This window comes from Acomys minous, assembly GCF_964271855.1.
Source record: "Acomys minous genome assembly, chromosome: 3".
Classification (NCBI taxonomy): Eukaryota; Metazoa; Chordata; class Mammalia; order Rodentia; family Muridae; genus Acomys; species Acomys minous.
The window spans coordinates 123,507,440-123,518,168 of record NC_140485.1 but is presented as its reverse complement, the minus strand read 5'-3'; positions in this window follow the sequence as shown (position 1 = coordinate 123,518,168).

The following is a 10,729-nucleotide window of genomic DNA, read 5'->3' as shown; positions in this document are numbered from 1 at the left end:
TAAAAGAAATTAGGTTTCATATACTCATAATCAGTATGCTCAGGCATCGTAACTTCTGAAATTAGCAGGGAACTCATCTGATATTGAAACCCTATTAGGGATCTCCATAGCTTTCAAACTCCTTTTTCTACCGAGCCTCTTACTCATGCTTTAGGTACTGCTAGACTTTAAAGACAAATATTGCATCTAGTGTCTGTAGACTAGACATAGTAAGTGGTTGAAGAGAAGAAAGAGGAAGGCAGCCTACCCTAGAGGTCCTCAAGAAGACTCTACCCAGAAGGGGATCAAAGCAGATGTTGAGACACCTAGTCAAATTTTGGGATGGAATGCAGGGAGTCTTAAGAGAGAGTTTGGAGATAGAAGTACTTGGAGGGTCCAGGAGATCCACAAGGAGACCAATGGGACCAAAAAAATTCTGTATGTGGGAAGTGGTGCTGTAGAGACTGATGAACCAACCAAACGCCATTCATGGTGAAGACCTAGACCCTCTGATTAGATGTAGTAGACAGGCATCAAAATATCCTTGTGAGTCCTATAATATGGGGAGTAGGAGATACTTCTGACATGGACTCTGGTGCTCACAAGTTAATCACTTCTCCCTAGTGGGACATCTTTTCCAGGCCACAGGGAAGAAGATACAGATGGTCCAGATGAGACTTGATAGGCCAGATGACAGGGGAGGAGGGTTTCCCCTTTCTGAGCACTAGGGAAGAGGGAGAAGGAGCTTGAGGGAGGGAAGCTGGGACTGCAAGGTACAGGTGAGGGGTCTACAATTAAGATGTAAAGGGAACAAATTAAAAATAAAATAAATAAAATTTGAAAAGACCTCTATCATATCTAAGGGAAAGGGCTTTGCTACAAAGGTATTCTATGTACATGTCTCTTTCCATAGACTTCCATGAGTTTCCTTTCTGATTATACTCTCTTCAGATGACTGTATATAGCACAGGACTCACTCTGACTAGCATCTCTGCCAGTATCCTACATCCTGAGTCTCTTGGAATTATTGTTCTACTGTCAACTTTTGTGAGGTCAATGTTTGCATAAGAACAATACGGAAGGAATGTGCTTATGTGCTTCATGGTGTAGATGGACAATATTAAGTGCAATAATGAATATTACCATGCAAAAGTTACAGAGGATTTTAAATATATTTACTATGATGAATTGATACTATTGTACAGAGGAAAGGGAGAGAGATAGGGAGTTTTAGAAGTGTGATTTTCTACATCCTGCCTTCTAAATGGTGATTTGGAATACTTTCATAGCACACATTAGATACTTAAATATAGTTTTGAAGACAGTAAAATGGATTAGAAAGCCAGGAATGATATACTGAGTCACTAATATTCACTTATTCCTATAGAACTGTTGTCCTCACATGTAGATTCCCTCTTCAATTCAAGGTAAAACAGGGATGCTTTAAAGTTATAGGAAGTGACTCTCCTTTTTCTTAGTAGAAGGAGGACAATTTTCCTTCTTTCTATTCAAATTTACAGAGAAGTTAAGGACAAATATCAGAATTGATTTATACTGTACACATCAACCAACCACTGGACCATACATCACTGCTCTTATAAGCACTGTTCTGGAAGAACCACTAAAAAAGTACCAGGACTTTGTTTATTACACTTTATTCTAAAAGAGTAAAACACTACACGCTAGTAGTACTGCATGCTAATTGCTAATCTTTGCACCACTGGAGCACCCAAGACATGAAGAGAAAAGATAGAGCAGTTAATTTTTTGAATTGTTTTCTAATGTATTGACTTCAGCCCTGAGTTTGATTACCTACAGCCTTCTACTCCTCTTGGCTGTGTCTGCTCTTTTTCCAATGGTTTTCAGGTGTCCCCTTAAGGGTTTTTTTTGTATTAGATGTGTCTAATTTCTTTATGAAGGAACTTAGTGATATGAATTTTCTTCTTAGCACAGCTTTCATTATGTTCCCAAAGTTTTGGATATATGGTGCCTTCACTTTCATTGTACTCTAGTAAGAGCCTTGAACTCATTGTCATAGGAGACAACTTCCTGAACAGAACACCAATAGCTCAGACTCTAAGATAAATAATTAATGACTGGGATTTCAGGAAGCTGAAAGGTTTCTGTAAGGCAAAGGACACTGTCAACAGAACAAAATGACAGCCTACATATTGGGAAAAGATCTTCACCATTCCTACATCTGACAAAGGGCTAATATTCAAAATATAAAAAGAACTTAAGAATTAAACATCAATAACCCAAACCAAATAACCCAATCAAAAATGTGGTCAGAGCTAACCAGAGAATTCTCAACAGAAGAATGTCAAATGGCCAAGAAACACTTAAAGAAATGCTCAACATCCCTAGTCATCAATGTAGTGCAAATCAAAATAACTCTGAGATTACATCTTAGACATATCAGAATGGTTAAGATCAAAAACTCAAGTGACAACACATGCTGGTGAGGATGTGTAAAAAAAGGAACACTCCTCCATTGCTGGTAGGAGTGCAGACTTATACAACCACTTTGTAAATCAATGTTGCACTTTCTCAGAAAACTGGGAATAGTCCTACCATAAGTCCCAGCTATACCATTCCTGAGCATATACTCAAAAGATACTGCACCATACAAGAAGAACATTTGCTCAACTATGTTCATAGGAGCATCATTGGTAATAGCCAGAACATGGAAACAATCTAAATGTCCATCAACCAAAGAATGGTTAAAAAAAAAAACTGTGGCACATTTACACAAGAGAATACTATTCAGCCATTAAAAACAAGGAAATCTTGAAACGTGCAGGCAAATGGTAGGATCTAGAAATAATCACCCTGAGTGAGGTAACCCAGACCAAGAAAGACAGGACTGATATATACTCATTTATAAGTGGATATAAGGCTTAAACAGATCTATGAGAGGCTCCACCCAGCAGAGAATAGGAACAAATCCTAGAAGTCAATGCTGGATTCTGGGAGGAATGCTGAGAGTTGTAGGGAAGAGTGGGGACATGGAAGGTCCTGAAGGGGGCAGGAGCTCCGCAGGGAAACCATTAACTCCTCAGATATGAGCACAGGGGGCCTGCAAAAACTGACATACCAACCAAGGATAATGGCTGAAGAGGAGCAAGACCCACCCAGTTCAGATGTAGCCAATGGAAAGCTGATTCTCCACAGGGAGGGGAGGTGGGGGACTTCTGCTGAACTTCTGAAATGAACTCTGGTGCCCACAATTTGGTCACTGCCCCTTGACTAGATGGCCTGTGGGCACACAGAGGAAGGAGATGCAGGCTATCTTGATGAAACCTAATAGGCTGTGGCAGTAGGGTCGCAGCACACCCTTCCCACCCATCAGAAGTGTAGGGGAGTGTAATAGGGAGGATAGGCGTGGGAAGATAAGATCTAGGAGATACCAATTGGGATGCAATGTAAATAAATTATAATAAATTATATATATGTATATATATAAAGATATATATGTGTATATATATATATATGTATATAAAGATAGAGCAGTTAGAGAAGAGATTGAGAGAATGTCTAATCAATGCCTGTCCCATCCCAAGACTACCCCATGGAAGAGAGCCAATCCCTGAGACTGTTAATGATGCTCTGCTCTGCTTTCAGACAAGAGCCTTTCAGAGTTGTCCTCTGAAAGAATCCAACTAGCAGTGTGTTCAAAACAGATGCTGAGACTCACAGCCAAATGTTGGGCAAGGAGTAAGGAGATGTGTGAAAAATTGGGGGGAAAGGAGAAAAGGACAATAGAGCTGACAGGAGCTCCACAAAGAGGCCAACATAGCCAACCAGAGGGCCTTGTGGAGACTGAAGCACCAATCAAGGACCATGCATCAATAGCACCTAGGCTCCCTCTACAGATGTAGCAGAGGGTCAGCTCAGGATTCCTGTGGGTCCACTAGTAGGGGAGTGGGGCTGTCTGCTACATGGATTCTGTTCCCTGCTTGTCGGTTGCTTCCCTTGGACAGGACTGCTATTCCAGGCCACAGGGTGAAAGGACAAAGTTAGCCCGGAAGCAACACGATGAGCTGGGGTGGGTTGGTAGAGGGGGACCCCTTTTTCTGAGTAATAAGGGAAGGGAAGGAGAAAAGAGGGTGGGGGGTGGAGCTTGGAGTAGAGGGGGGAGGAGGATATGACTGAGATTTAAATTGAATAAATAAATCAATTTATTAATTAAAAAAAGAATAAAACAGCCGGTGCCCAAAATTACTCTAGAGATAACTTGACACAATCATAGCTAGATTCCACTGAGTTTTGTTGGAATTTTACAGTATTTCTGTTAAGTTCAGCAAGTTTAATGTCTGCTATTTCGCCATAAAATTATGTGCCCAGATAACAATTATTAGAGAGCAAATTCACAATGTGAGTTTTTAACAAAATTTGCTTAGGAGATGAGAAACCTACAATGTTTCTCTAATGGATTGCTCTAAATCTAAGAATCAGAACCAAACTGGGTGTGGGAGAGATAACTGTAAAGAGAGATGAGTTTAGCTCATTACAAACTTGGAAGGTTTCAAGTTTTAACTCATGTACTTGAAAACAGTGGAAGGAATAAATGTGTCTAAAACAGAGGCACAGTGGAAATTGGTTGACCAACCAGAAAGCCAGTGAAATAACCTGGTCTAAAAATAAACAAGGTCTGAATGAAAAAATAGAAGACTTGAAGACGGGTTGTGTTTTACAAACTGAAGTACACACTCATCCTTCCTTACTCTGGGCTCCATGTTGGTGAGAGTTGAAAATCAAAATAAAATTGAATCTAGTTATATTGGCTTTGTTTTGTAGTTACATAAACCTGACACTTACTGGTGAGCCTCAAGCTTACTCTCCAAGTTATGATGAATAATCGTATTATTTGGAATATAAGAAAAGTTGTTCTGTTTTATTTATAATGATTTTACTTTTCATGTTTATATATGCATATATGTGCTTATGTATGTCAGATGTCTGTAGGTGCATGTGGGACCAGAGGAAGCAACCAGATCTCCTGGAGCCAGAGTTGTAGACAGTCAGGTCATGAACAGCCAAATGTGGGTACTGGGAACAGAACTCTGGTCCTTTAGAAGAGCAGCAAATGTTCTTAATCACGAAACCATCTTTCTAGTCCCAAAAATGTGAATTTTTATAAAACATTCATAGCAAGCATTTAATCACACTTCCTAGTAGAAGAAAAGTCTAAACAAGTTATTTTTAACCAGAAGAGAGTTAAGGGGTCTTTACAAATAATTGAATAATAATGAAATACTTGTCAACATTTTTTAGATTTAATAATGTAAAGGTCAATAAGTATGACATTAAAGAGCTGCAATACGTTAAGACACTGAATATGAGCCCATCATTTTGAATGCTTTATTGAAATGCGTGTGTTTATGATTCTTTTTTGTCTACTCTTATGATCCTTGATTTAGCTGCTCTCTGCACTCAGACATTTCCTCTGCTTTATCTATGGGAGGTTTGCAAGGGCTCCATTCATGTTCGATGATGCAGAGAGGAAGACCAGGCTGGGCAGCATATGGCGGCCCTAATGCACTGAAGGAGGAGGAGCTCATCTACCTTAGTGCCTGGGTACTGGAGAGCCTTTTATTTTCCCTTTCTTCTCTGCTCTTAATTAGCATGGTGATTCAGGCTGGCTACATTTTTCATCCAAGGTTTTCTTTCAAGTTACCAATCAATAACTCGTTAATGAAGCCAGAAAAAGAGAACGAAGCATTCTTAAATGTCCACTACCACCCCAGAAGCAAACAAACAAGCCTGGAGCCTCACAGAAGAAATCATTCAGCTAGCAAAATCGTGTGCTTAGACAGAGAGACAGGGAGAGAGAGGGAGAGAGAGAGAAATTGATTTAGTGAGGAATGTTGTAAGACCTTTAAGTACTCAATTCAAAACATAGTACATAGTATATCAAATATTGCTTTAAGTAGTATTAATATTTGCGTTATGATTTTCAATTTAATCTTCATGAAATGTCACTTATTGCAGTCTTAATAAAATGCTTTTCAAACTGTAGTTCATTCTAGAAGCCATTAATCCAACTTTCTCTGGATAGAGTTCTTCAGATGAACGTTATCCTTTTGAGTCTTCGAAGGAGCAGAGCCATGTGGAATAGCGATCCTTAACATTCATGCAGATGACAGAGAAGGTCATTTGCACTTCTGTGTCAGACATTTAAAAAATAAAGCCAAAAAAAAAAAAAAAAAAAGTGACGTTTCAGGGCACAGTTCAGAGTATTGACCACTAGGTGGCAAAAGTGCTCCTTCTGCCAACTCAGCCTCTCCTGGTGTGGGCTGTAATTAGGTCAGTGTAAGTTAAAGTAGGGCTGAGAGATGAATAAAGTAGATTTTCTCCTTTGGAACACACTGCAGTTTAATTTCACTTCTTTCTACAATGTGCGATGAAGGTGGACTTAACTTTTAAAGGCAAAGGGACAAACCACTGCCAGGGTAAATGAAAAAACACAGAGGGGCCAACTGGCACCACACAGGAGAGGAAATGTTTCCTGGCTGGTTCTTAATTTTTATATCCGGGTTATCGTCAGAAATCATTTTCAGAGGTAAGGTGATGAATGTTTTATGCAAGGAAAAGGTGACTTCTGAAGCCCAAAGGGGTGGGCTTGCTGGTCTTAAAAATTAATTGCCTTTAACGGTGATCCATGCAATAATGCTATTTTATCCTTGATGCTGTTTTTGTTTATTTTTATTTTTCTAATTTTGCCAGCAGCCAGAACATGTTAAGTCTGAGGGAAAGCTCCACACTCCCACACAGACTTCCCTTTCCTGCTGAGTGAGCCAAAGAGGAAGCAGTCCTGAAGGTGAAAGTTGAAACCTCCTGTTCTTCAGTCTTGGTGGCTCTGGGAGGGACATAAATGCCTCCACACAGCTTTAAAAATGCAGGAGGCCACCATGGAGTGCTTCCCTACCTAAAAGAATGGGGCCACCGTGGTCACTTACATGAGGAATAGTAGGAAATATGAACAATAACAGGAAAGATCTATCCTTTACCCAGTTGCTGATCATGGCATTAAATATACAAGACTTTTTTTATTGTTGTTTAGTTTTGTTTTATTGTCCTTTTAAGAAAATAGGGGCAAATAAGATGTAAGTTCGACATATTTTAAGTTGAAATATTTCCTGATTCTAAATTCTCTAGAGTTTGAGCATATCTATCTGAATTCAGTGTGGTTTCTTTAAACTACAGATCGTGTCACATGTAATCACAAACTCAAAGACAGAGGAAGGACAGTTGGTAGCATAACTAAGACATATGTATGCTGCTGTGGTGGTGAGTGAGATCAGCTCATCACAAAGATGGGTGTCAGGCTAAGATTCTCCAAATAATTCTGGGGTTTCAGATACGATTCTAAAATAGTAGCTGGGTGCCTTGGCATAGCTCCCCCAGAGTTGCCCAGTTGCTAGTGTTTCTGCTCACCTCATCTTTATCTAGACTCCTTCCACATAAGACACAAGGAAAGAATCTATGTGTTGTTCTGTGTTCGTGTGTTTGTCTCCAGAATAACATTAAATCTGTGTGCTTACATGATCTGTGACTGAATTCTTTGTGCTGCAAATGATGTTCTCTGCATTTCCTGATATTGTAAAAATGAGGGAAAAAGGGGGAACTAAGACTATGGAGAAAAGAGTAAGAAGCAAGTAATAAAAAAAATTAAGATAAACATTTGATCTCTTGTTTTAATGAAGAATCTGTAAGCTGTAGCCTTCAATTAATTATGCTAACACCTTGATTTGCTGATAGACACCAGTTAGATATGAAACAAGCAGATATTGTACTAGTATAGACTTTAGAAGCAGAAAACGGTCACCAAATTATAATTTACAAAGATACTGGACTGTTCCCTGATCACATATCTCCAGGACCAGATGCAGTCTTACCCTAAAATATCGTTGTCAGTTACTCACTTGTTGGAAGAATGACATATAATCAAAAAAGCAAACACAGTTGAAGAGCCAAGGTGAACATTAATTTAAATGTTTTATTAAAAACTATTATTTCTTTGTGAACATGTGTCATCTCTACTTTTTCATCTGTATGTTGCAGAATATAATGTCAAGTTGAATTTTAGAAAATAGACATTTTGGTCATTGTGAAGTAAATATTGTCTTCAATGATTTTAAAGCTATGAATATATTTTAACCAAGTCTGTAATGCAGAATTAGAAACAGCATGGGCTGTGTTATTAGATACCGAACACACAAGAGAGTTGACTGTTAAAGTGGGTTCATGTGCACTCTGAAGTCCCCTTCCATCTTGTGCTCAGTTTTCTTTTCCTGTTATCTCATAGATTCTTTGTCCTTGTTTTGCTTACCTTCCATGTCTGCGCATAGATAGCCAATGCCTTCCATTGGTGTTTATAGTTGTACTTTGACTATTACGAATCCTGAATTGGATTCTATGGAGTGATTTTGGCTGCACATTATTTATTCATTTTCTGAACTAATTTGGTTTTGCTAACACTAGTGAGAGTGCAGCTGTAGACATTCTTTGTATGTGTCATTTGTAAATGTTATACACGTTCACATACAGAAAGCTCCTGGAGGACATACTGAGTGACGTAGTAACAAATGTATATTTCATGTTTTGAATCAGGGAGAAAGTATTAACTGAATGCATAGGTAACATTTTTAATAGTGTTGCCCAAGTAATCACATTTGATCTACACCCATCTACTAATATCTCCATTTTTTCACATTTATCCATTCTGTAGTTCTTCCTTTTTTTATATAGAAATATGAACAGTCCAGTCAGATGTCTGAGATAATACAGATGGATAGCCAGCTAGTTAATTCAAAATAGCTTGTTTGTTTTCTTTCAAATAATTGACCACCTTTTTTTTTTTTTTTGGTCTTAATTTTTGTGATGACTTTCTGACTACAAGAGTATTAAATTTTTACAGGAAAATTAAAAAAAAAAACTAAAAATTTCAAAGGAAGTGAATGTCCTTGTGTTTTAGCCTGGTCTTGTATTCTGTTGGTTTGAAAAGCCATTCTGGCTAAAATCCACTTGGAGGAAAAATGAATTCATTTCATTCATACTCCCAGGCCAAAAGGTGTCACCAAGGGACATCAGAGCAATAACTCAAGTAGAGATCGTTGAAGAATGCTACTCACTCTTTTGCTCACTGGCTACTCAGTCTTTTGCTCACTGGCTTCTGCTCAGTTGCTTCCCATCTATAGCCCTGGCCTCCTTCAAAGAAGTTGTGACACTAACAATGGGATGGACTCTGCCACATCTGTCATTCAAAATAATCTCTCACTGACTTGGGCTCAGACTGATCTGATCTGGTAATCTCTCACTGAAACTCCTTTAGATGATTCTAGTCTGTGCCAACTTGACAATTGAAGTGAACTAGGAATCCTTGTGTTTTCTGAATATACGAACATCAGATTACAAATAATCCCTTTGCTACCCAGTAACAAATGAAAAAAAAAAAAGGAGTCAGAACAACAACAACAAAAAAAAAAGTTCACTATTTCTCTACCACTTGTACTAAATTGGATACCAAGAAAGAAGTGAATACCAGAAATTCACTTGTATTCCCTGTATTCCCATAGTATACATTATTAAACAGATTTAAGGGGTACATAAGCTAGAAATGTCTACATGCAAAAAATATGTGTGTTTATTCTATATATAGAACCAAAATTCAATGTATGTGCTAAACAATAGACACAGAAGAATATTCTAGAGATTTAATTCTAACTCTTTTGGTGGAACTGAGATTTGTATGTCAGTGCTAAGTATGTCTTTGCTAAGACAGCGTACTTGTCAGATGTCTTCCATGTGACGACTGATGTCTCAGGGCAATAGAGTATTAAGTAGAGAGACGCATTATTCATCCTTATTGTCAGAATATTATAGACAGGACCAGTGAAGTAGCAGTTCATGTTGAGCAAGAAAAATCACCAGAAACTTTTATGTGTTCATAACATTGAAGTTATGGCCAAATAGCTTGAGAGGGACATATTTATCCCTCTGTGTCACCGGTACCAGCATATTCAGACTCATAGAGGACATTAAAGAAAAAGAAAACTAAAGAGTTGAAGTGAATCTCTGTATAGAGATGGCTTCAAATGTGGCAAAGAAGCCAATGAGCAAAATATCCTACTACACACAGAATTTTGCTTTAAAAAGGCAAGGTTGGATGCAAAAAGAGTCAATGGCCAAACTCTGTCAAGACAGGGTAAGCAAGTACTCAATAGTTCCTGCCCCACAAATATGTCTGTCAGATACACTGGGCCAGAATGCTGAAGATGATACACCAATATTATAGAGAGATTTGGGTGACTATTTAGGTAGCCAACTATTCAGGAAGCTACTGACCTGCACTCTCTGTATACTCAGGTAATCAGTTTTATTCCTTCTCAAGTCTCTGATGGGGTTGAAAACCCAGATAGTTTAAATTTACATTAAAGCTTAGTTGTTTAAGGGCTAAGATGTTTTTAGGTCTAGATAGATGTTTTAAGTTGATGACAAGATTTGATAGATATTGATTTACATTCAGAATTTTAGATGCACCAAGATAGGAAAGATGTTTTCATCAAGGGTGTCAAAACACTAAGAATGTAACATTTAATAATTCCTGATTGTTTCATGGTTCTTTTTGATGTAGGTAGTTTATTGTGTGTATGTGTAATAATATAAGTGTATGTGTAAAATAAAAAATACTTAATATTTAAGTATTCCCTTTATTGTATAGTATGATCAGTATTTTATATGGTGA